Below are 24,887 nucleotides of genomic sequence, written 5' to 3'. Positions count from 1 at the left end.
ATCAGAGATGTTACCCCACCATCCAGGATAAAGAGAATCATAGTATTTAGGTGGCAAATGCTATATATACAGCACTGTTATTGCCTTATGTTTGTGATGTGTTAAAAGTACCCCCTATCCATGAATATCTGTGTCTGTTGATATAATTGGCTTCAACTCAAAAGATATAGCCTCAAACTGAGAGCATTGCACAATGGTTAGCATTCTTAGATAGGGAGTAAGACAGGAGAAATTTCAATTCTCATAGTTCCCGGCTTTTGGCAAGTTACCTAACCTCTCTAAATATTACTATGCCTATGGACTGTAGTTAGGATGAAAGAATTAATATAAAGGGCTCACCACAGCACCCAACTTTGGCAGTAGCTATGCGCATGGTTGATAATGGTAAGCGTAAGACTATAGTAATAGTAATGGCAGAGACACAGAACAGATGTGGGACCCTTCCTCAATGAAATGAATATTATGTCAATCGGTTGGGGAGGATAGAAAACCAGAACTCAAGAAGCTCGAGTCTTAGATAGGAAAAGTAATTTCTGTATTTTTTAGGGATTTTGACTTAGAAGTGTCTAAATGGTCTTTTGAATGAGAAAAGAAAGCTGGTTTTGGAAGCCATAAGGGGTCTAGTCAAAGAGGTCACTATTAGAAAATATCCTGGTGACTTACAGATTAGATAATCAAATAATAAACCATCTCCCTTATTTCTTACAGTCTTTTCAGTCTGGCTTAAGTTCTACCTCATCTCAGATTCAGCACAGAGCATAAATGGACATGGGCTCTTCCTTCTGTTGAGCTTGTCTTCAGGAGGGTTCTACCTCATTGAAGCCTCTGGCTCAACAGCTTCCCCCTTCCCATAGTGTCAGCAGGCTGTGCAGAGGTCCTTGAAAAGACCAAACAGATGGTAAGCTGGGCCCCACGAGGAGAGCCTTCCTACATTCATAAACTCGACGCTTCCAGTTTTGTCAAGAATGCTTGCAAGGTATTCCAACTGGCATCCAATCATATGTCATGGTGCACGCCCCCCTTTTAGTGTGCTACATATTTTCCATTAGATATAAAGTTCCTGAAGGCAGTTGACTTCACTATGGCTTTAAAAAATCATCTACAGGATTTGGCTCAATTGTTTATGTCAATATTCGGTAAATTTGTTTTCTGTGTATACAAAATGCCCTACTCACTTGGACATTGGCAATACCTTCTTGAAATCTTGTCATAGTACTGTACTATGTCCTTACTTCATCAGATATTTTGGCGGTGCAGATATTTCCATGTGCTATCAGAACCTGAATTTTTTTTAAACAAAACTAATGGGTGCCTTAGAGGATAATTAAATAATTAAATGCCAAGGTTCTCAGTAAAGCCACAGTGAACTTAAAATGTGACCCCAAACTTATTGATGGGATTGCAGGAGCAATTTCTTCCTTAATAGGTTATAAAAATGCTTTTGAATTTTGTTTTAATTGCCTAAACTTGGTTATGAGATTTTGGACCTTTGTCACTCGAGAGGACCATGTTTCTGTTGGGTAAATATGGATCTCTTCCATGTATATAGAGTCTTCTGTCAGAGTGCATTTCTTTCTTAGTGATGTGAAGAACAAGCAGCTATGACTTAGTGGGGGCCCAGGGGCTACAGACCCACAGGCCACAGTTCCCTTGCAGGTGCAGGTCCTGTGGAGTTGGTGAGAGATGGCGGCTGATTGACAGAGTCTTAAATAATTGTTTGCATACATCTCAAATCCAAAGTATATTGCAAGTAAAATGAAGACTTTATTGTTAGTTGTTACACAGTTGTTAGAAAAGCACTTGGGGGAAAAAGTGCTTCATTAACTGACTTCTAACTACAGTCGATTCTGCAGCAATTTGCATGCCATGCTGCATTATTTTAATTAGTCTTCTTGACCATCTCATGTTTATTAAGATGAGGTGAACAAGGTCCCTAAATTAAGCCAGTAGAGAACTGAGGGGTTAAAACCAACCTTGTTCAACTCTAGTAGCTTCAGTTTGTCCTGTTGTCTAGGGAAACTGTTCATTTTCTGGGGTAATGTTAGCACTCTATACAGTCTTAGCCTGTATGTTGAGAATAGTGGCCTGGCATTGTAATAGGCTATTGATTCACCAGGAAAATGCAGCTAGATGTATTACAAGACAAATAGTTTATCTACAGAATGGTTCTAAGCCATGTCGGTGTCCTGGAGTCTGTAGCTGAATGCCCATGACTATGTATTGATGTAATGTTTGTAGATAAGTTGCCACAACTTAACCTCTGCCTTATTGCAGCTACCTTGCATTCCAGCTTTCCAGAAGCAGTCCCTCACCCAGGTATGCCTCTCTGTTCAATTATCATGGTGATACTGGGTACAGAGTGTCTTCATGATATTATGATACCTGAATATTGCTTTTAAAAGTTATAGTTTTGAAAATGTATTCTTTGACTATTTCCTGCATGTATACAATATACCTTGATCATATCTACCTCTGATTCTCTCCTCTCACACCTCTTTCCCAACATGTGCTTCTTCCAGCTTCATGTCTTATTTTTTATAACCCAATGAGTCCAGTTAATGCCACCTACATGAACCTACCCGTGGCCACACCCTCAAAGAAATTTATTTTCTCTATCGTAGAAGCTATCAATTGCCAATAGCTTCCCAGAAAGAGACAGAGCTTCACATGCCCTTACACCATAGCAGACTTTCTTGGACTGCCAGCCCCCAAATCATGATATAGAGACTTATTATTAATTATGAATACTTGGCCTTAGCTTAGGCTTGTTTCTAGCTAGCTTTTTTCTTTAACTTAAATTAACTCATTTCTATTAATCTATGTGCTGCCTTGAGGCTCATTTACCTCATCTATGTACTGTCCATCCTGCTTTCCTGCTTCATCCATGTCTGTCTGTCTGGCTCCCAGTTGGCTGGCTGCTGACTGGCTGGCTACCTTATCTCTCTGCCTTCCAGGCCTGCCTGTCCCTCCTTGGCTTACATATTGGCCATTCAACTTTTTATTAGACCAATCAAGTGCCTTAGGCAGGCAAGGTGAAACAGCAATACGTCTTTACATATTTAAACAAATGCAGTGTAAACAAATGCAACACATATTTACATAGTTAAACAAATATCCACAACATTACACTATCCATTATTTACTGGTTTGATCTTGTACAAGTAACTTCAGTGTTTTAGTTAGGGTTTCTATTGTGAAGAGACACCATGGCCATGGCAACTCTTAGAAAAACATTTAATGGGAATGGCTTACAGTTCAGAGGTTTAGTCCATTAACATTGTGGTGGTACATGGAGGCATTTAGGAAGATATGGTGCTGCCTACATCTTGATCAGAAGGCAGCAGGAAGTGAGCTGAGTATCATACTGAGTGTAGCTTGAGCAAAGGAAACCCCACAGCCCACCCCCACAGTGACACACTTCCTCCAACAAGGCCACACCCACTCCAACAAAGCCACACCTCCTGACACTGCCACTCTCTGTGAGCTTATGGGGGCCAATTATTTGAAACTACCACTCTAGCTTCTGTGAGATCATGGGTGAACAGCCACGTGTATCCAGAAGACAGCATTTCATAGCATCTCTCCCCATTTTCTGACTCTTCGCCTGCAATGTTCCCTGGGTCCTTTGTGGTTTCATATAGATGTCTTATTTAGGACCAAACACTGAATAATTACTTATTCCTAGCACCATCACTGACCAGGTGTCAGTCTGTATTCACTGCTACCCAAAGGAAACTTCTGACCAAGGTTGGAGCAGCAGTTATCTATAGATATAGACATAAATGTTTAGAAAGCAGTTTGACAGCATGTCTGTTTAGCTAAAGTTACAGCAGGGCCTTTGATTTTGCGCCAATGACCTCTTTATCTATGGGCTTTTGATCAGGTTTATGGCACCAGGCATGGATTCCCTTCTGTGGAACAGGCCTCAAATCCAGTCAGAAAATAGTTGGTTGCTTCTATAAGTCACACCTCTATTGTAACACTGGGCACATCTTGCCTGCAGATACTGTCTTTTAAATGATACTTCCCTTTATGTTTCAACATAATACAACAAGTGTATATAACAAATATAACAATATATATAAAACATATAACAAGTAAGCAAACTAGCAGTATATGAAGTGAAATTCCATGTTTAGTGATAATTGGGCACAAACCCATGCTGTTTCTCTGGTAAGACTGATTTAGAAACTGAGGCCTAAGCAATGGTGTACTGCATATTCTACAGCCTCCTCTCAAAATTGGAAGCTCTGGATTAACTGCTCAATGAATATTTGCCAAAAGGAGTAAAACTGGGCTCTGTTCTGAGTGAACTTACACCATCACATTTTCACAGACTGTTTGTGTACTGCACCATTTTGCTCTCAGTACCCCTAGCATAGGAGTGCCTGAACTACCTGCACCCAGTACTCTCCAGCCTAGGACTCATTCTCAGCTGGACAGGGTAGAATTGTTGCAGAGAGTTCTTCTCAGCTGACAGACATTGAAGGGTACATTCTCTAGCTTCTTCTACTACCCAGGTGGAAAAAACATGAGAGTTATTCTGTGACTTTCTCCTAGAGTTCCACACCAGAGTAAAGACTCAAATGTTTAGAATGGTGACCTGATTATTGACTATAGATGGCAGAATTATGGTTCCTAAGATGTCTACACTCAAACCTCTAGAATCTGTAAAATTACACGGGAAAAGAAACTTTGTGGATGTAATTGAGGTTATTGATTTTAAGATATTGAATGTAGCCAAGTTCTCTAGGCATGCCTGATCTAATTAATTGTGACCCAAAGACTAGATGAGAAATTTATCAGAAGTCAGACATACGTGGTGCCAAAGGAGGAGCTGCTGCATCGTTAGTATCTCTGAGATGGAAAGACCAATGCTAAAGGACATGAGGGAGTTTCATGAGCTGTGGGTTGCTTTTATCTGGTAGCCAGCTTAAAAAATGGAGCCTTAGTCCTTCACTCTAAGGTGCTATACTCTGTTAAAAAGCCTGAATGGGATTTTCCTCTGGGGAAAAAAAATCTCTCTCAAAGTTTAGAAACTTTACCTAGAGGTAAATGTCAAGACTTTCCAACACCTTGGTTTTGGTCCTGTGAGACCATCAACAGGACCAGTTCATATACACTGTGCCTGGGATCCTGACCTACAGAAATTGTGAGATAAAAAGTATTTATTTTGGCCGGGTGGTGGTGGCCCACGCCTTTAATCCCAGCTCTCGGGAGGCAGAGCCAGGCGGATCTCTGTGAGTTCGAGGCCAGCCTGGGCTACCAAGTGAGTTCCAGGACAAGGCGCAAAGCTACACAGAGAAACCCTGTCTCGAAAAACCAAAAAAAAAAAAAAAAAAAAAAAGTATTTATTTTGGGGATTGGAGGAAGGACATGAGGAAAGGGTGTGATCTTGCAAGGTGCATGAAGCCTTGTTGATTCCTGCTCCAGGGGCCGAAACTGCCTCTCTGTTGACAGCATTTCTGAAGACATCAGCTTTTTTCTGTGGACTCATTCATCAAAAGAAATATGCTTGTAGTATCTTTAAAAGTTTTATACTTCATCAGAGGGAAGTTAACCCCCCTACCCAAGATGGAAATGAATACATATGAGAGGGTGATTTAAGGTGGGACTGTTTGAGGTGTCCCACCAATTACTGAAGGAATAGATTATCTGAAACACTACTTTTAATCAAGAAGATCTCATCTTGACACAAAGCAACTGCGTTCAACTGGTATTTTCTGAAATGAAACAGAAAAGACAAGAACAGATTTCAAATAAGCAAAGATGTTTTATAAAATAATCGGGACCAGCTGTATTCTTATGATGTTAACTGTGATGTGAGGCGAGTTACAGATCTGGATGTGGTCCTAAAGATGAAGTTCTTGATGGGACTGAGGGTGAGAGCAATAGGACCTTTTGTGCATTCAACTCGCAGCAACAGAATTTGTCATGGCCTGAGTAGCTCAACTGAGGAACTCAACAGCTTTCGTCTACATCCAGAAGCGCAGTCATTTTTTAACTGCTGTTATTTTGAAAATTTCTTCAAAACCATCTAAAAAGCATTGACAGCTATTTTTGTAGATTAAGGAAAGGCAGATGCCTGCAAATAATTCCTCTCCATCAGCCCAGAAGTCTGTGTTACCTGCACCTCTTTCTGCTGTGCTTCCAACTCCTTCTCCGTGTTCAAGTCCCGAGACAGGACTCTCAGCTCAGCTCTGCAAAGGCAGCTTCAGTGCCCCGTCACTCACAAACTCTAGAGGCTCAGTGCATACTGTTTCATTTACGCTTCAGATTGGCCTCACGTGGGAAGTGTTACCATCAAAAGAAATGTCTCTACTGTCAAAGACCTTGTATGCTCCATTGTTCATCTGAAGTTTCCAGAGTGTGGATTCCTTGGCATGTATAATAAAATTCTTCTCTTTCTCTGACATGAACTCAGAAAACATTTTGCGGCTGATTACCTCAGGATATGAAATCCATGAAGGAGATCTTGTAGAAGTTGTTCTGTCATCCTTGGCCACAGTAGAGGACCTTCAGATCTGCCCTCATATTCTCTATGTACATTCTTATAAAGCACCTGCTTTTTGTGATTACTTGGGTGAAATGCTCTGGGGATTGGTATGTCAAGGATTAAAATGGGAAGGCTGTGGATTAAATTATCATAAATGATGTGCCTTCAAGATTCCAATAACTATAGTGAAGTAAGAAAGAGACATCTGTCAAATGTATCTCTGTTGGAACCTAACTTCTCAGTTCCGAGACCCTGCAGCCTGAATGTGTGCTCCTTCTCAGTGAAGCGTCACATACTCATGAAGAACCAAGTAAGAGAATTACATCCTGGTCATCCAATCTGGATGGAAAAGATAGTGCTGTGCAGGGTCAAAGTTCCACACACATTTGCTGTCCATTCTTACAGCAGTCCAACAATATGTCAGGACTGCAAGTGACTACAGAAAGGCCTCTTTTGCCGAGGAATGCAGTGGAAAAATTGTAAATTCAACTGCCATAAATGCTGTGCATTGAAAGTACTGAGAGATGGCCTTGGCTAGGTTATTTTCAATGGAGAGCCTTCCAGTCTGGGAACTGATACAGGTACATATTGGTGAAATTATTAAGGCAACTCCACGTAGTTAAAGGGAGGTTTATTTTGTGGGGTAACTCACAAATGAAGGGATAGGTAACAGGGTCTGGGAAAGATGTAGCACAGTCTGGTGGTGTTCTCTGGAGAACTCTGCTCAGTCTACCTCCAGCGTCCAGGGTCCAGGAACCAAGAGAGCCTGCACATCTGGATCTTGGGTCTTAGGTCCTCTCTTGGCCCCGCCTTGTAGGCGTGACAGGTTACTGAAGCCTCAGTGAGGGTTGGAACTTCTAGATCAAAGCTGTAATGGCTACCCACTACAGGAACACCCATGGGTATTGACAGTAATAATATGAACAATCATGGCAGCAGGGGCTTGGTGACTCAGAGGAGCCATCCCCACCAGAAGACAGAATATTCTTTATGGACTTGACTGATCTTGATGAGGAGTGAGATGAGGAGACTGTGAAGACAATCGGGGCAAGAAAATTCCTCAACAGAAAAATTCAAATACCTCCCAAGCTCCAAGTCATCTGGGCAGAAGATCCCTTCTGCTCCATCTATCATCTCCCCCTCCCTTCACTACCCTCTCATGCGTGTCCATGGCCTTTCAGAAATGACCATGATAAACACTGTAGTTACAGGATTATAGTAGTTTGATAAGTTAACTGTGTGTCAGTATAACAGGGCTAATTTATTTTCTTTTTAAGACATTGTCTTCTTACAATATTTTGAAAAATATTAGCTCAGTTATCTTTTAAAAATTTAATGAGGGTATGATTCTTTTTTAAAAAAACTGAAAATATTGATCATAAATTTTAAATACTTTTAGTCCATCCACAAGCAATAATATCCCATTGATGAGGGTTGTACTGTCTATCAAGTACACAAAGAGGAGGAGCAGCACAATGGTGAAGGAAGGGTGGATGGTCCAGTGTACCAGCAGGGACAACCTGCTCAGTAATTACATCCATGTGAATGTGCTAGTAACACTTGATAATAATTTTCACTTGATGCACATTTAAAACTAAGAATGAAATATACAGGTATATAGTAAGACATTATATACCCTCAGAAATGTGTAAACGTTATGCTGGAATGATTGTCAAGATTCAAAAGGATCATCAGAGTAATGACTCAAAACATATTTACAGCTGAAGATGGAAAAAAGTAGAATTGCATTTGAATAGTCATCTTTAGTAAGGTAGGAAGCAGTTGCTTTTATGTGTATAAACAGTGTGAATATACACGTTCTCTTTGGATTGGTGTAGCAAAGGGGAGGGATCATAAAGATCTAGTAGAACGGAAGAGGAAGACAGCATAGTGGAGTAGTTCAGAACACTGGCTTCAGAGCCAGGTTCTGCTACATGTATCACTAAAACTGTAAACATGGTACAGTTACTTCTTTTTCTTCATGCCTCAGTTTCTCTGTGTATAAAGGCTGCATAGTAGTACTTTCTCAGATATCCACATGAGCTAATATATATGAGAAGAACTTAGGGCAATGTTTGGCGTATAGTAAGCAGTCAGTAAATGTCAGTAGCCATTGAAATTTGCTGGATATTTTCTCGTAAGCCTTTTTAAGAATAACACGAAGTTAGATTGCTTCAGTGTTCCGACCTCCTCGGAGAAATTTCCTTGCATGGAGGACGGCAGTTAACTGAGAAATTCATAGCTGGTCAAAGTGCGGAGAGTAGGTTGCTGAGGAGTGTTCATCCGCAAATGAGACAGCCAGTATCATACCTCCTCTCCTCCCTAAGGCTCAGGGGCCATCGCGAAGAGGGGCAGAAAGAGTGCATGTGCCAGAGTTGGGGAGGACCAGCATGAACAGAATCTTTTGGACTTGATGAATCAGCTGTGCTCATGAACTCTCCGCAGCTGTGGCTACCTGCACAAGATCGGACCAATCACCATTCCAGTGGGGAGTGGTTCACACACCCCTGTTCTAGCTGAGGGCTTCTGTGGGGTGTTGTTTTACCTTCCTTACAGTGGCTACACTTTAAACTGCTAGAGGCCTGGCTGCCAAGGCCTTAGCCTGGGGGGAGTTCTGTTCCCCCAGACAATGGCTCTGTTGCTGCCACTAAAGTCAGTTCTAACTAAATTTCTATCGTTTTAATAAAACTTGAGATGCAAAGGCTAGGGTGATAACTTGTGAGCTTAGAGAGTTTGAGTAGCAACGGTTTAACTTTCTCTCTTTGCTGGCAACTGGAAGCCACTCCCTTCCACACCACCCCAACTAAAAAAACCCATGCCAGTCTCCTCCCTGGCCCTTCCTGTTAACCAGTTGGTAACCCTGCCTCTATGGGTCCAGGTTAACTTTATTTAATTAACGCAAATGCAACACATCTTTACACAGTTAGTAAATGCAGTGTGCACAAATGCAACACATCTTTGCCTGGTTAAACAAATATTACACAGCAGGGAAGGGCAACTTGATCTTCTTTAAGGTTATGGTCAACCATGCACTGATGGCCCCATCCCCAGGAAGTTATGGGCAGCAGCATCTGGACTCTGGGTTATTTTTTAAAGAGAGACTCAAAATTAGGGAGTGAGATCCTGACAGTTAGGGGGAGAAATAGAGGTAAAAATGATCAAAATGCATTGTATGAATCTATATAAAATGTTTAAAGAATAAAAATATTTAAAAACAACAAAGTGTTTTTATGCTATTAAATTAAAGCCATCAGGGTTTGAGTTGTTTGCCACGACAGCAACAGGGAACAAGCATGATCAAACACATTTTATTGGTCTTCCTTCTGTGAGTTGTTTCTTCACTTGCTACTGATGTTTCTTGGGATCCCTTTTTCAACAAACCCTTTACATCATCTGTACTTGGATCCTATTTAGAACCTGTAACCTTGGGGTTTATTATTCCATTCTCTAGGACTAGTCCTCATGAATCTGTTGCAGTGTTTGAGTTGAGGACACCCTCACTTTGGGAGTTTGTGGCCAATGGCCAGGCTTTATTGAGTCACATGGGACTGCCCATTATATCCAACTCATGATTATTCCATAGGCAAGCCTTGTGCTAATATCCCATGGTAATGTCTGCGGCTTTTTAGAGTTGTACCACAGCTTGAAGCATTCCCTACAACTCATCCTTTCTTTCACTTTCTTCACACACTCTCCAATGTCAGCTGTACTTAGCTATAAATAGTATCTCTTTGTCTACTCCTAATTCCCTTTATCTTTCATGGGTACTACCCCAATAAATTACTCACATTTTCAATTTGGTCCTCAAATAGGCTTTCCTGAGAAATAAAAACAAACCCAATAACACATATTAAATCTCATTGAAGAGTGTGGGTTTATATAGACTAACTTACCACATTTCAAGAAAATCAGGTATGAAAGAGAAGAAGTAAAGTGGCTACATATTGGTTAAGGCTCAATATCACCCAATAAAAACTAATACAAAACAAAACTAATGCAAAGCCAACTAACCAACCAACCAACAAACATAGCTTCCCAAATCAAATAGAAATCAGACCGGAATCCAATAGGTATTCCAAAGTGGAGCAATTCTGGTGAGCCGTCTCACAATGCCACAGAATAACGGAACGGTGCTGTGGTTAGGGGTGTCCGGGTGAGGATGAAAGAATGAAATCAAATCCCTCTGCCATTCTTGTCTGTCTCTTTGGAGGCCTGAGTTTCTACATTGGTTATGTGATGTGGAGACACTAGTTACTAATGGAGCAACCGTGTTTGGAAATATTCCATGAACAGTATGAACAACGCAGTGTATGGAGAGGACAATCCAGCTTAGTTGATTTTGTTGGCTGTTTCCTCTTCCAGTACTTACTTTTCTGTGTGACCATGGGCCAATTCCTTAACTTCACCAACTCCCAGTTTCCTTGTCTCTAAAACAAAAATAATGGTCCGTACCTCATCAACATCCAGGAAACAGTGAAGGACTGTATTCCACACTGTTCACACAGAGCTAACACATGACTGGCCATGAACATTTTCTTAAGAGAGTTAGCCCCAAATCTTATTTCCATTCAGGAGAGGAAACAATGAAGTACGACAATCAAAGGCCAAGTCACAGCCCAAAGTGGATACTGCAAAAGCCAAATCACAAGCCAATCAGAATTAATCTAGGTCTAAGAGTTTGGATTTCAAAGGCACTCTGCCGTTTGAGAGCTGTTATATTGTGTACTTCAATACTGGTGATAAAATTTATGTTAAAGCAAAGCAAGAAACTGCTCTAATTAAAAACAGAAACTTCAATCTCAGTTGTAACTGACAAATAATTTAAAGAAATTACTTACAGGTGGGTCTGCTTATACATGTATTGAAAATGAGATGCAGAATTTTACCAAGCTGGGAATTAAAATAATACTGTTAATGGTCTGTGTTGTATGATGTTATAGAAGGAAATGCAAATACAGACCATAGTTATTGTCCTAGGCAAGGTTCTTGTGTCCAGTGGATTTATATTCAAACCATTCTCTGAAAATCAACAAAAATGAAATATTTGTTGAAGGTATTACTATTTATGAAACTCACTTTCACAATACAGATCAAGTTTGGAAATGTCAAATTCTGCATTCAAGTTATTTAATTTCTAAAATCAGTTGCCACTGAAAAGTTTTAAGTCAAAGAAAATGGCATGTAAGCACCTGCTGTGTTATCTCCCCCCAAGTTCAGAATCTGTACCACTGACCTCTACATCCATAGCTAGGAGTCCCTTACACTGATGTGTATAGGGTAGAACACAGGACTGCTGGAGATTCATAGCATATAAGTGAGGTTTAAAGTGCCTTCTTAGAGAGATTTGATCATTTTTAGTGTCATTGAGACAAACTCACAGGAATTCATACCAAACATGCAAATAAGCATCTTTAGCCCCAAGTTACCTCCTAGATATTAGTTCCTTATGGAGCAATATAATTTAAAGATGTCCCATAAGCTATAACTCTTCAGAGAAATGAGGCAACCAGTAAGAGCTACTTATACAAACTGGAGTAGGCTAAAGTGCTATTGCAAATTCACTTAAGATGTAATGGCTCAAATTCAGCTAAAGTTCATTCTCTATCCCTTTATAACAGAATAAGTAACGCCACAAGTTAGCAAGGAAATTCTGCTTTTTCAAATAATTTGGTGCTGGAGGTAAATGTAAGAATGCCATCTTCAGCTTAGTGTGCTCTGTTTCACCATCCTTGCCAGTTGGAATGGAATGCGAATAATATGAAGGCATCTCCCTGAGAGGTTTCTCATGGGCCAGGGACAATTGTTGTCTACTCACATTAGATTTAAGTTAGTTATTTGGCCTTACTGAATTGTAGCAGAGATTGGGTAAGATAAGGATGCTGGGGGATGGAGTATAGTTCACAAACAACCCATGCTATTGCCAAAACTGCAGGTTGCTCTTTACAAACTGGTAACAAGGCCCCATTGCTGAAGACAACACCCATATTAAACATGGAGATGTTGAGCTGGTGCCTACTTAGAGCCTTTACCTCTATGTTCCAGTGTCTTTGGTACAGAAAGGTACTTTGCACTCTATTAAAAGAGTAACATAAGAACCAAGCTAGCCATAAACCCTTTATCTACAGTGGTGTATGGCCTGCAAGATACGTTAGGGTAAAGGTGGTGCAAAGCTTGCAGGAGTAACCAACCAATGACTGATTTGACTTAAGTCCCACTCCATGAGTTATAACTCATATCTGATACTGCTTGGGTGGCCAAGAACCTGAGACTAGATAGATCAAGGACCTAGGGGAAAACCAAATAATACTGGTATAAAGAAAAGACAAAAATGATAGCAGGACTCCTAATGACATTCTGTTATACTCACAGTGCCTTGTTCAGCCATTGTCAGAGAAACTTACTCCTGCAGCAAATGGGAAGAAATATAGAGACCAACAGCCAGATATTATGCAGACAGTGAGAGACCTTGGAACAGCCCTAAATGGATATCTCCATCAAATCCCTCCCCTTTGGGCTTAGGCAACCCTGTGGAAGAGGAGGCAGAAAAAGCGTAAAAACCAGAGGGATTGGAGGACACAAAGAAAACAAATCAGCATGAACCAAACTCATCTGAACTTACACAGACTGAGGCAGCATGCACAGGGCCTGCACAGGTCTGCATGAGGTCCTCTGCATTTATGTGATGACTTCCAGTTTAGTGTTTTTATGGGACTCCTGAGTGTGCCAGTGAGTGGGTCTCTGATTTGATCTTTTCCTTGGTCTCTTTTTCTTCTGTTGGTTTGTTTGTCTTGTCCAATTCCAAAGTGATAGATTTTGTTTGATCCCATTATATTTTATTTTGTTATATTTTTAAAAATAAATGAATGAATGAAAACCTAGTTACTAGGGTAAAGGTTAACAACTGTTGGGAGAGAGAAAATCAGTTTTCTATAATAGAATGTCACTGGGTATATCAACCACTCCAGAACAGGCCTAATGTTCAGGAGTGGTTGACCAACATGCAATGGATGCCACAGTTTTTTTGTGTGCCTTTATTTGATTATGTTTTATTGTTTTGTTTTGTTTTTATTTTTGTTTGTTTGTTTTGTTTATCCTCTATGGTTTTATTTTGTTTTCTTGGTTTTGGGGTGTTTTGCATTAGGTTTTTGTTGGTTTTTGAGAATGAAATTAAAGTTGAATAGGTAGGGAGGGGGAGAAGATCTGGAAGTACTTGAGGGAGGAGAAGAATATGATCAAAATATATTTAAATTTAAAAAGTTCTCAAAGAATGAATTAAAAATATCTCACAAAAAGCAACTTAGGGCAGAAAAGGTTTATTTGGCTTGCAATTCCAGGTCACAGACCGTCACTTTGGGAACAATCTTGAATAAGACAAGCAAACCTTTCTCTTCTAAGTTGTTCCTTCTTATTTTTGTTTTTGTTTGATCTTCTTTTTGGTCAGGATATTTTATCAGAGAAACAGAAATAAACTGAAGGGCAGAAACTGCTAAGGAAGTGGAGCTGCTACTGTGATAAGCCAGCTATGTGTCTTTTTGAGACTTTGGAGTTGTCTTCTGGAAGAGCATGCAGGTATTTGATACACACTGGATAGAAAAAGCCATTGAATGTAGCTGGAGTTTTCACGCCAGGTCCTGCCAAGTCCCGCCAGTCCCAGAGCCCACTTATAATATAAACATACAGACGCTTATATTATTTAAACTGCTTGGCCATTAGCTCAGGCCTATCTTTGTCTAGCTCTTACTCTTATATTTAGCCCATTTCTATTAATCTATATTTTGCCACGTGGCTCGTGGCTTACCAGTACCTTACATCTTCCTTGTCCTGGCGGCGGCTCCAGCAGTCTCCCACTCTGCCTTCCCATTCCCTCAATTCTCCTCTCTGTTAGTCCCGCCTATACTTCCTGTCTGGCTACTGGCCAATCAGTTTATTTATACAGAGCGATATCCATAGCAATTGAATTATGGTATTAGATCTTTACCTTATAGTGGGAGCTTAGAAGACTCTAATGCTGGTAGAACTGTGGGCAGTGGAGGCCTGGATCATTAGGTTTCAGAGGAGAAGAAAGACTGTAAGAGGAACTGGGATAGGGATTGTTCTCATGACATTTTGGCCGAAAATACGGCTTTGTTCTGCCCTTGTCCTAAGAACTTGGGTGAAATGTACTTACAAGAAAATAGACTTCGTTTAGTAGAGGACCTTTCAGCATGGCAAAGTCAGGCTGGTGCTGAAACAGCAAGTCTAACTGATAGAGAAATCAGGACAACTATAAAGAAGCCTGCCTTGTACTAGGACAACAAGAAAGTGTATTTTTGGGGTCAACAATCACTGATGTAACTGTGCTACATTTCAAGCAAGCAGCAGAACTAGGCAATGTCATAAACGCTATCTACATTGTACTGGCTTGAAGGGCAATGATGCAAGACTGAGGGGCCACAGAGATTAGCTTAGGCCAGGTACTGTGTGGTGGTGTCATTCAGGGTTCCTGCAAAGTGGCCCCGAAGTGTGATTTTATGGAGCTGTGAAGGCAAAGCCTCAGTTGCAATGAGGACCCAAAACTTTTGGAGATTCCAAGACTGTGTGGCAGTCTCCACGGAAAGCTGCAGTTTTTGAGTGGAGCGGACGTAAGCCTATGAGTGAAGCTGTGTGCTGTAGGTGGCAGAGTTGGAGCGCTAGACTATGCAAATCCTTTGGAGTCCAGCAAATTGCTTCAGCAGCCCCAGCTATAGGGTGTGGAACTACAGGAGTTGGGCTTTTCCATTCTGGATTTTGGTTTTCTGGTTTGTTAATTCCTTACTATGCTCTGATTCTTCCATTTTCAAATGAGAGTGTTTGCCTTGTGCCATTATATCTTGCAAATATTTTTCTTTGTTACAGGAGCTCACAGTAAAGAGATTTAAGATCTTTAAACTGTTAGAAGTTTTAAAGACTATGAGTACATTTAAAGTTGAATTGTATTTTATATTATGAGATTAAACATGGGTCTTCAGGGAAAAGGATAGGTTAGGGCTTAAAGTAATGTGTATGTCAAGTTAACAAGGCATGAAGTTGTGATGGTTAATTTTAATTGACAGCTTGATACAGCCCAGAATCACTTGGAAGAGGAGTCTAACTGAAGAACAGTTTAGATGAGGTTGGCCTGAGGGCAAGTCTATGGAGGATTGTCTTAACTGTTAATTGATGTGGAAAGACTCAGCCCGCTGTGGGCCACACAGGATGGGCCTGGATTGCATATGTATATAGGGAGGGCATGAGCATGATAGGCATGCATGAATTTTTTTTTCTCTGCTCTCAGCTATGGGTGTGATATGACTGGTTGCTTCAAGCTCCACCTGACGTCGCACAATAGTAAATTATAATCTGGAACTGTAAACTAAATAAATTCTCTCTTTCCTAAGTTGTTTTTTATCTGGTATTAATCACAGCCACAGAAATTAATCTAAAGCAGCTGTTTCTGTTTATGTGGATATATGTTTGTGTGCAGGTGTGTGTGTGTGTGTGTGTGTGTGTGTGTGTAGATCACTGGACAACTATAGTTTCCTTTCACCTTTAAAATTTTTTCTATTCATAAGTTTTATTTTTGAAAATGTCATACATGTATATAATGAAATATTTTCATATCTATACCATTTCCCTTCTTCAACTCTACCCATATGCCCCCAACATGCCCTCTTCTAATTTCATGTCTCTATTTTTTGATGACTCACTAAGTTCATAGGTGCATGGGTATGAGGACACCCTGTGGAGTGTGGGAAATCTATCAATGGCCACATTCTAATAAACGAATGAAAGGTTCTCCCTTCCACAGCAACTCTTAACTGCCATGGCGTGTGGCCTGGTGATCATCTACTCTGTTTAAGCTGGGGTTTTGCCTAGCTTGGTCTTGTGCAGGTAAGGACAGATGTTGTGGGTTCAGGGGTGTGACAGCTATGCCATGTTTTGAAGACAGAATTGTGTAGCACTCCACTCTATGATTTTACTCTCATGCTTTCTCTGCATCTTCTTCTTTAGTGTGCCCCAAGCCTTGGCACCGTCATTTTGCTTTTAGACAATGTCTCTCACTATGGATCACCTGGTTAGCTAGGCTGGCTAGCTACTGAGCCCCAGGAGTGTGCCTTACTCTGCCTCTCCAGTGGTGGAATGACAAGTGCAGGCCACTGTACCTGGCTTTTTTAAAATGTGTGTTTGGGGGCTCAAACTCAGGTCCTTATGCTTGCAAGCCTAGGACTTTACATACTTAGCTGTCTCCCCCCAGGTAATGTTTTTAATCTTTTTTTTTTTTAAAATTTCATAACTGCTAGATCTACTAATTGTTCTTCAAGAGCTTGTATCTAGTAGCAACCTGGTGAGATGTCTACCATGTTGGAAAATGAAAGCGTCACAGAAGAAAATCAAACAAAATGGAAGAAGCAGATGGAAAACCAGACTCATTTGGGCCCATGATTCCATATTCCACTCCATTGCTATTTCTTTGGCACTTGGGAGTTAGATAGAATTGCTGCCGAGTCACACACTTCTCTGCATGTCTTCAGCTGGTCAGGGTGTCATAAACTACTGTGTCTTCTCATCTTCTATGCTCACTTCGTTAGGATCCTGTCCTCACTCCCGCACATGCACAGCTCGGAGTCTTGCCTCTTATGTCATTGGCGGGCTCTGGTGACTATGTACCCACCTTGTGGTCACACAATCTGTGCCTTAAAAAGCTGGACGTGAACCCCCACCCTCTCTCTCTGTTCCCTCTCTGCTCCCTACTCTCTGCTCTGCTTCCTTCTCCCCTTCCCCACCAGGCCTGGCTCTCTTCTCTTTCCCTTCCCCCCTTTCCCCTCCTAATAAAGCTCTAAAAGCTAACAGTGGGTTCTATCATGACTGTGACCTTTCCACATGGTAACCAGCACCACCACCAGCGCCGCCACCAGCACCGTTTACCTATCACACTCACCTTAATTCTGAGAGGAGAACCTTAAAGGGAAGCTTTCTGGAATCATAATTGAGATTAGATATCTTTAGGGGTTTTCTTGGAAATAACTTCCAAGCAAATTACTAGAACTACAATTTATATCATAGTCTTTGGGGTCCTGTCATTCATGCTACTTTTTTTTTTTATTTTTACTTTAGCTAAACTATTAAATTCTTACAACTTACATAATACCTTACCTTTCAAAAATAACCTGGTCACAAGGTTATGAGAGTATCTATTTTGCAAGTATATTTAAAGATAGAGCTGGAAAAAAAGATCATTTTATAATTAACTATAAGGGTATCTCATTAATTCCTTTAAGGAACTAAGGACAAAATAGTTTCCCTTTTCCAAAAGTGAAATATAAACACACATTGATTATAATTATGCTGTTACTGGTGGTTAAAAGGAGAGCTCACCAGAGCCAAAATTAAGCTTTTTGGAAAGGATCACTTCCTATTTCAAATAAAAGGAAGTTTGAACACATTGTCTTTGTTCTTTTTTGTAAGAGTTTTCTACCCTGAATTTTTTTTAAGGCACAGAATGTGTTTTCTGCTTTGAACAAGTGGGGGATGACTCTCTAGACTTCTGTGCCTGCATCAGCTGCTCTTTGAAAGTTTCCTCTTGCATTTCACAGCTCTGCACAATTTCCCATCACAGCTCTTTCCATTTTCCTCATCCCAGGCACTTATGCAATGTACACTGGTAGATGGTTAGCCTTTTCTTCCTTTCAAATGTTTCCTTCCATTTTCTCATGACAAAAAGATGCTTTCAAACCAGTATCCAAAATACATCACACAATTGAAATAGGATCAAAATAGTCTGTGCTCTCAGCATTTTGTGACAACTTGTAGTTTCCATTCTTGAGCACATGTAGGTCTGCATCATTTGCTCATGAAAACACAGACATCTTCTTACATAGTCTTTGCTGATTGCTTCCTGAAGCAAGCCACTTCCCCTCTCTAAATTCTTATTTCCTCATTTCATAGATCAAGATCTCAGGTATAATCAGAATTTCCTTCACTCATTCCAGTTCTAGATTAACATCAGTACTTATCTCACTTTCATATTCTGTTTCTGACTATTGAGGTCACCAACTATCTTTACACAGCCAAAGTCAACATTTGACATTTCCATCTTCCTTTTTTATTTTGGTGTTTCTGATATATTTGACACATGTGCTCTGTTTTGATATTGTGTCTTTTCTAGGCTTCTGGGATATTTATCTCAATTTCCTTCTGTCTTAGCTGATTAATTTTCCACTGTGATTGTGACATTAAAATGAGATTCTCAGTTTATACTCCTTGACTCTCTTCTCTCTCGTTACCATTCTGCTATTTGTTGTTTCCATCTAGTCCCACAGCTTATTTGCCCTATAGGTAGAGCTCTCTCTCCCAGCATTTAGGCATGGATATTTACATCCTTTGGATTTTTAGCAAGATACCACCAGTCAGCAAAACACTGGTGCCCTGGCCCTGGTATATAGCAAGGATTCAGAACACCACTGTTCACACTGTTCTTGGGAAAAACAATCATAACATGAGAGTCAAAACTGACTCTGTCTCACACCACACTTTTTCTGTGTGAGTAAGTCTTGTTGGCAAAGCATACCGAATAGATTCTCATTCCAACCACTCACTATTTCCACTACTTTAGCTCCAGACTGTGCCTCTACCATTTATCACCTAGATACAGAAACAGCCCCCTTATTTGTTACCTCTGCCTCCACTATTGGCCATTAGAGTCCCACCTCACAAAGCTGTTGGAATGCCTTCTCCAAACCCGTAATGATAACTAACACGTGTTGTTATTATCTTCCAGACCCTTTCCTGAGCTTGCTTGCACTTGTCCATTTACACCCATTGAGATGGCTATTATATCTGCTTCTATTCCATAGATTAGAAAACTAAAGGATAGAGAAATGAGGAGCTTGGTAAGGATACATTGCCAGTAATTACAGGAGTAGGATTTGAATGCAAGCAGCCTGGATCAGTTTATTGAGCTCTGAAATGCTGTGTTTCATTATTGTTATGTCACTCATCTGACTGCTTCTTATTGCAATTGGGCTAAATCTAGCTCCTTGCTAGAGTGTGGTCAGGGCCCAGGCTGTCTATTAAATGTACTATTATATTCTATTTCCTTGTTCCTCTCTTCGTATAGACAGTATCCATGCTGGCCTCCAATGTACTCTCTGCTCACTACTGTTTTAGGTATTATATTTGCTGCTTTTCTTGGAACACACCTTGCTTGCCAGCTTTCTGCATGGCTACCTTCATCTGGTTATCTGAATCTTACTACAGTTTTTCTCATCTTCAGGAGTTCTCTTAACTTCCCTGCCTCCAGGTACTATATCTAGGCTCCTTGGGTACATCTCATTTACTTATTTGTATCATTCTCCGTTGGAAGTCAGTTTCTTAAGGGTGTTTAGACTTAGGTTTCTCTAATACCAATGCTTTGCATTGCAGGCACCTGAGAAACCTCAGGTCTGAAATAGGGATAACATCAATCACACAGGGTGACTATGAAGGGTAAGTAATACTGCATTCTGGAAGTGCATTGTTTGTAATTGTAAGTATGAAGTTCTTAATAGAAATGGAATATAGTTGCCTAAGCTGCAAAATGCAATGGAGCAGATACCATGACTCATGTTATAGCCTCTTCTGTCCCTAAGGCAGTTTAGTATAGAAAGGTGGGTAAATAACTGATGCATATGATTTATGTCATTTATCAAAGATGTATATCAAGTCAGGAAGGTGGCATTAAATTCCTAGAAAGACACAGATTCTATCTCCAGAGCATGAGCATTATCACACCACTGTTTCCTGGGGCAAGTATGTGTGTCAGGAAGTGTGCTTTCTAACTGGAGTACACAGTTTGTGTGGACAAGGCTATTACATCTAATTAGTTTTTAGAGTCCCTGCTGCATTGTCAGCAGGAATATTTTCACAGTTTTACTTTATGAGCTCCTGGGGCCATAAACATCTCCCCAGGTTTCAGAGCTCCAGTGTGGGGCAATGAGCAGCTGGTCTGGAGAGGACTCTGAATAGTGACTGCACTGACAAATCAATTGCACAAAAATACTATTTTTGATGAGTTTTCTTTTTTTCTTTTTTTTTGAGCACTCACAAATTCACTGTAAACTCAAAAGCACTATGTCACCTAGAGCCAGGAGGTCCCCGCTTTAGACAAAATGCAATACTACTGTGCGTTTCTGTAGTACTCGGTCTTCAAATAAACTTTTGTCATTTCCTCTGGAGTATTCCTCTGGCTTTTATTTTTGATATTTAGATTTAAATTCATTCACCCAAGAGATAGGGATAGGAGTTGCTAAAAGATTCAGGGATTAAAAGTGTCTGGTCTCCCAAAGGGCTTGATTAATGATGGATAATGTATTTCCAATGGCAAAGAACATTTTCAAACAAGAGCTCTCTCCCTTCCAACAGCACCACTGTAGACACATGCTCTGTATTAGTTACTTTTCTACTGCTGCGATGAAACACAATGACCAAGGCAACTTACAGAAGGGTTTATTTGAGGTTTACAGTTCCAGAGGGATAAGCATCCATCACCATCATGGCGGCAGACAGGTATAATGCTGGAGCAGCAACTGGGAGTGCATATCCTGGTCCACAGACGGGAAGCAGAAAACACTCTGGAGATGGCATGAGTCCTTTGAACTTCAAAGCCCACTCCCAGTGACAAATTTCCTCCAATAAGACCAGGCCTCCTAATCTTCCCCAAAACAGTTCCACCAACTGGGGACCAAATATTCAAACATATGAGTCCATGTGGGTCATTATCATTCAAACCATCCCATGTTAGTCTAAATCAGTATCTCTGTGAACAGGAGCCTGGAGATAGTGACAATGGTCAATGACATATCCTTTGCTGAACTCTGGCCATTATAACTTTCTGCAGCCCTGGATTTCCAGATGTTCTTAGATGAGTGCTTTATTTATATGTGGTTTTATATAACTCACTGTATGTCCAGTAGAACTGAATCATGAAGAAACCAGATCCTAGGCACCAATGCTCTTAACTCTATTGCTCAACTTCATGAATTTTTGTTTTTCCTCTGCAGAAAATGAAAACATGATGAATTAAACATTAAAGTAGCCAATTAATGTGTTAGGTCATCTTTGCACACCCCTGAGACCTTTCCCTCTTGTGATCACATGTTCAAACCTGGGCCCCAGATCCTGAGGACATGGCTGTCTATGAAGATGAAGACAGGAAATTGAAGTACTATATGGAAAACATGACAGAAAGCAGGCTGCAGCTTCTTTCAGAAAACACACCCAACCCAACACAGATGATCATGGGATTTAAGTTCATAATCCACATACATACAGGTCTGAGCTTCCACATGGGCTCTACCTTCTTGTCCTAAAATGAGGCTGATCACAGTAGACCTGTGTTCCTCAGACAAGTAAGTCAGACAGATAGGAGAAGGTAGTATTCTTGAGGAAAACTATGTGTGCACGAAAATGCTCTGTGGAAGCTAGCCAGGAGGGAGGAAGCTTCTTGCTCAGTCCCAGCTTGATTTCTCTACATCCTATAACCAAAATATATTGTGTCTTCAGCAACAGGGCCTTACTGTGTAATTCTCGTGGGCAACCAAGAGCAATGACAATAGCCTGTATTGTTTTAGGGTCTTATGGGGTTTTTGGGCCAACAACTCATATGAAGGTGTCCAATGCTCATCACTGGGACTTTTATTAATAACCAACTTATAGCTTCTAGGAGCTGCATTAGCTACTCATTCAAGATACCTCTGTTCAAACTCTTTTTTATTTTCTTTTTAATTAGATTTTTAAAGTAGCTTACAAAGTAGTGGCTTTCCATGAGGCTTTATTATAATCCTTAGTTTTGGTTATACCTCTCCCCACCCCGTTTTTTAGTTTTGTTTTTAGAATGGGGTCTAATGTAGCCTGGTTGACCTCAACTTATTATGTAGCTGAAGACAAATTTGAATTCCTGAAGTTTTGGCCTCCATCTCTTAGATGCTGGGACTGCAGGTGTGGGTCATCAGGCCCAGGTTCCACAATTCTAATAATGGAGTCTATCCTTTGCTACTGTGTCCAGTTTCCACAATTCTAATAATGGAGTCTACCCTTTGCTACTGTGCCCAGGTTCCACAATTCTAATAATGGAGTCTATCCTTTGCTACTGTGTCCAGTTTCCACAATTCTAATAATGGAGTCTATCCTTTGCTACTGTGTCCAGTTTCCACAATTCTAATAATGGAGTCTATCCTTTGCTACTGTGTCCAGGTTCCACAATTCTAATAATGGAGTCTATCCTTTGCTACTGTGTCCAGTTTCCACAATTCTAATAATGGAGTCTATCCTTTGCTACTGTGCCCAGGTTCCACAATTCTAATAATGGAGTCTATCCTTTGCTACTGTGTCCAGGTTCCACAATTCTAATAATGGAGTCTATCCTTTGCTACTGTGTCCAGGTTCCACAATTCTAATAATGGAGTCTATCCTTTGCTACTGTGTCCAGTTTCCACAATTCTAATAATGGAGTCTATCCTTTGCTACTGTGTCCAGGTTCCACAATTCTAATAATGGAGTCTATCCTTTGCTACTGTGTCCAGTTTCCACAATTCTAATAATGGAGTCTATCCTTTGCTACTGTGTCAAAGCCAGACTTTTGGGAACTGCATTCAAGCTTCCCAGATGTTCTTTCACTCTGACTGCTTGGATTCCTTCCTATCTTTTTCTGAGAGGTGGTGTTTACCTTCACACCCTGTGGTGAAGCTTTCTGATGATGATGACTGCTTCCATGACCTAGAAGATTCCCCTTTTTGAACCAAAAGGGTCTAGATCTAAGCCTGAACTTTCTACCATCTACCTCATAATTTATATTTACAGATTTAGAGAGGTGATGGGTAAAGTTACTAGGCAGACAACTTATTCAAATACAAAATGTACAAATACCATCAGATTCTTGAGGCATTTACTATGTGCTGAGCCTTATTCTGGGTGCACAGAGAAAAATTTGAACCCTCCATGGTCACTGCCCTCACAAGTATGCACTTTGGTGAGGAGAAGAGTAAAACATGTAAACTGACAAATAAAAGCAAATGTCTGCATGATGTGAAAGGGGTCTTAAGAGAGACTGAGAACATTAGCGGGTATAGCCCAGACTAAACACCAGTGAGTTCATGTTTTGTGTGACCATACAGAAGTCTCTAGATTGCAGAGAAGTTCTTACTGCTCCTAGGTTTTTGGAATGTGTCTCACCAGAACATAAAACATTCCTAGAGAGTCTCCTACACATTAGAAGTTACCTGATGACCTGTCACTTAGGCTCCAGAATTACAAGATTCTGGAGATATTTAACAACCTGCACTTGGAGCTTGCCATGTGCTTTTAATTAGGGATTAGAATATTACCAGAAGCAGATTTTCATAGATTATCCCAGACTTAGAAAAATAAAAGAAGAGGAAGAAACAAGACTTCTTAAATTTCTCACCATATACCTGAAAATTTGAGATAGAATTCAGGTACAAGTGAAGTATGGAAATATAAACCTTGGACTAGCCTTGTTCAGGATTGTTTCCCCACAACTGAGAGAATTTCCCGGCAGAGTGGTTGCAGTGGAGGCACACACAGAACTAGGTCCATCTGTCTTTAGCCACAAATAGAAAGCTTGTCACAATGGAGACAATATTAGTTAATCTTTACCCAGGAAACCATGCAGTGGTGCGTGCTGCTAGCATGCTTTCAAAGTAGGGTGTTGCTTAACCGTGGCAGGAGAAGCACCTTAACAAGGAAAATACACTCCCCTGAAATACAGTTCATGAGGACTGCGTTAAATCCTTCCTGGCCCTATTGGTCAATTTTATATAACCTTGACTCCAGGCGGGATTGTGAAGAGGTGGAATGAATTATTGTACTGGTCTTTTTAGACACCTCCTCCTTCTTCCAATGATAGAGCAGCGGAGTGACAGTTCTGGATTTGGCAGCATGGTCAATGGGAACAAGGAGGAGGAGGGAGACCAAGATAGAATCGGCACCTACTCCTCAGCTACTTGTTCGACTGCTACAGCTGGAGGTGGTGCATGGCTGCATGTGTAATGCGAGAGCAGCAGCCAGCGCTGTGTTCGCTCTTCTGTTGAGACCTCCCGTGCCCTGTCTCAGATTTGCAGACTTCTCCTGCTTCTGCGGACCAGTTCTGGACCAGTTCTAAGACGACTTGGAGATGGAGTGCTTTATCAGTTTCTTTCTGGTTGATTGTTGGGTAGAATGGTTAGACTAGACAACATCTGATTGCTACTTCAGCTCTAATTCAGGGAAGGAGGCAAGCAGTTGCTTCACACGTGAGTAGGAGAGGTGTTGCAGGTATTGGCTGGTGCTAGCTTGTTGCTTTGCGTTTAAGAATGTCTCATTAAAAAGGCAATTGGAAAATGACATAAATCAGGAATTT

At 40.7% G+C, this 24,887-nt stretch overlaps 1 pseudogene; it reads left to right on the top strand.

The window, feature by feature from the left end:
- The first annotated feature begins 6,081 nt into the window (after nucleotides 1–6,081).
- LOC131904469 (serine/threonine-protein kinase D3-like) lies at nucleotides 6,082–24,650 on the top strand (annotated as a pseudogene).
- Nucleotides 24,651–24,887: the final 237 nt, after the last annotated feature.

This window comes from Peromyscus eremicus, chromosome 2 (genome assembly GCF_949786415.1).
Source record: "Peromyscus eremicus chromosome 2, PerEre_H2_v1, whole genome shotgun sequence".
Lineage (NCBI taxonomy): Eukaryota > Metazoa > Chordata > Mammalia > Rodentia > Cricetidae > Peromyscus > Peromyscus eremicus.
The sequence above is the reverse complement of the archived record's forward strand: the minus strand, read 5'-3'. Positions and strand labels throughout refer to the sequence as shown.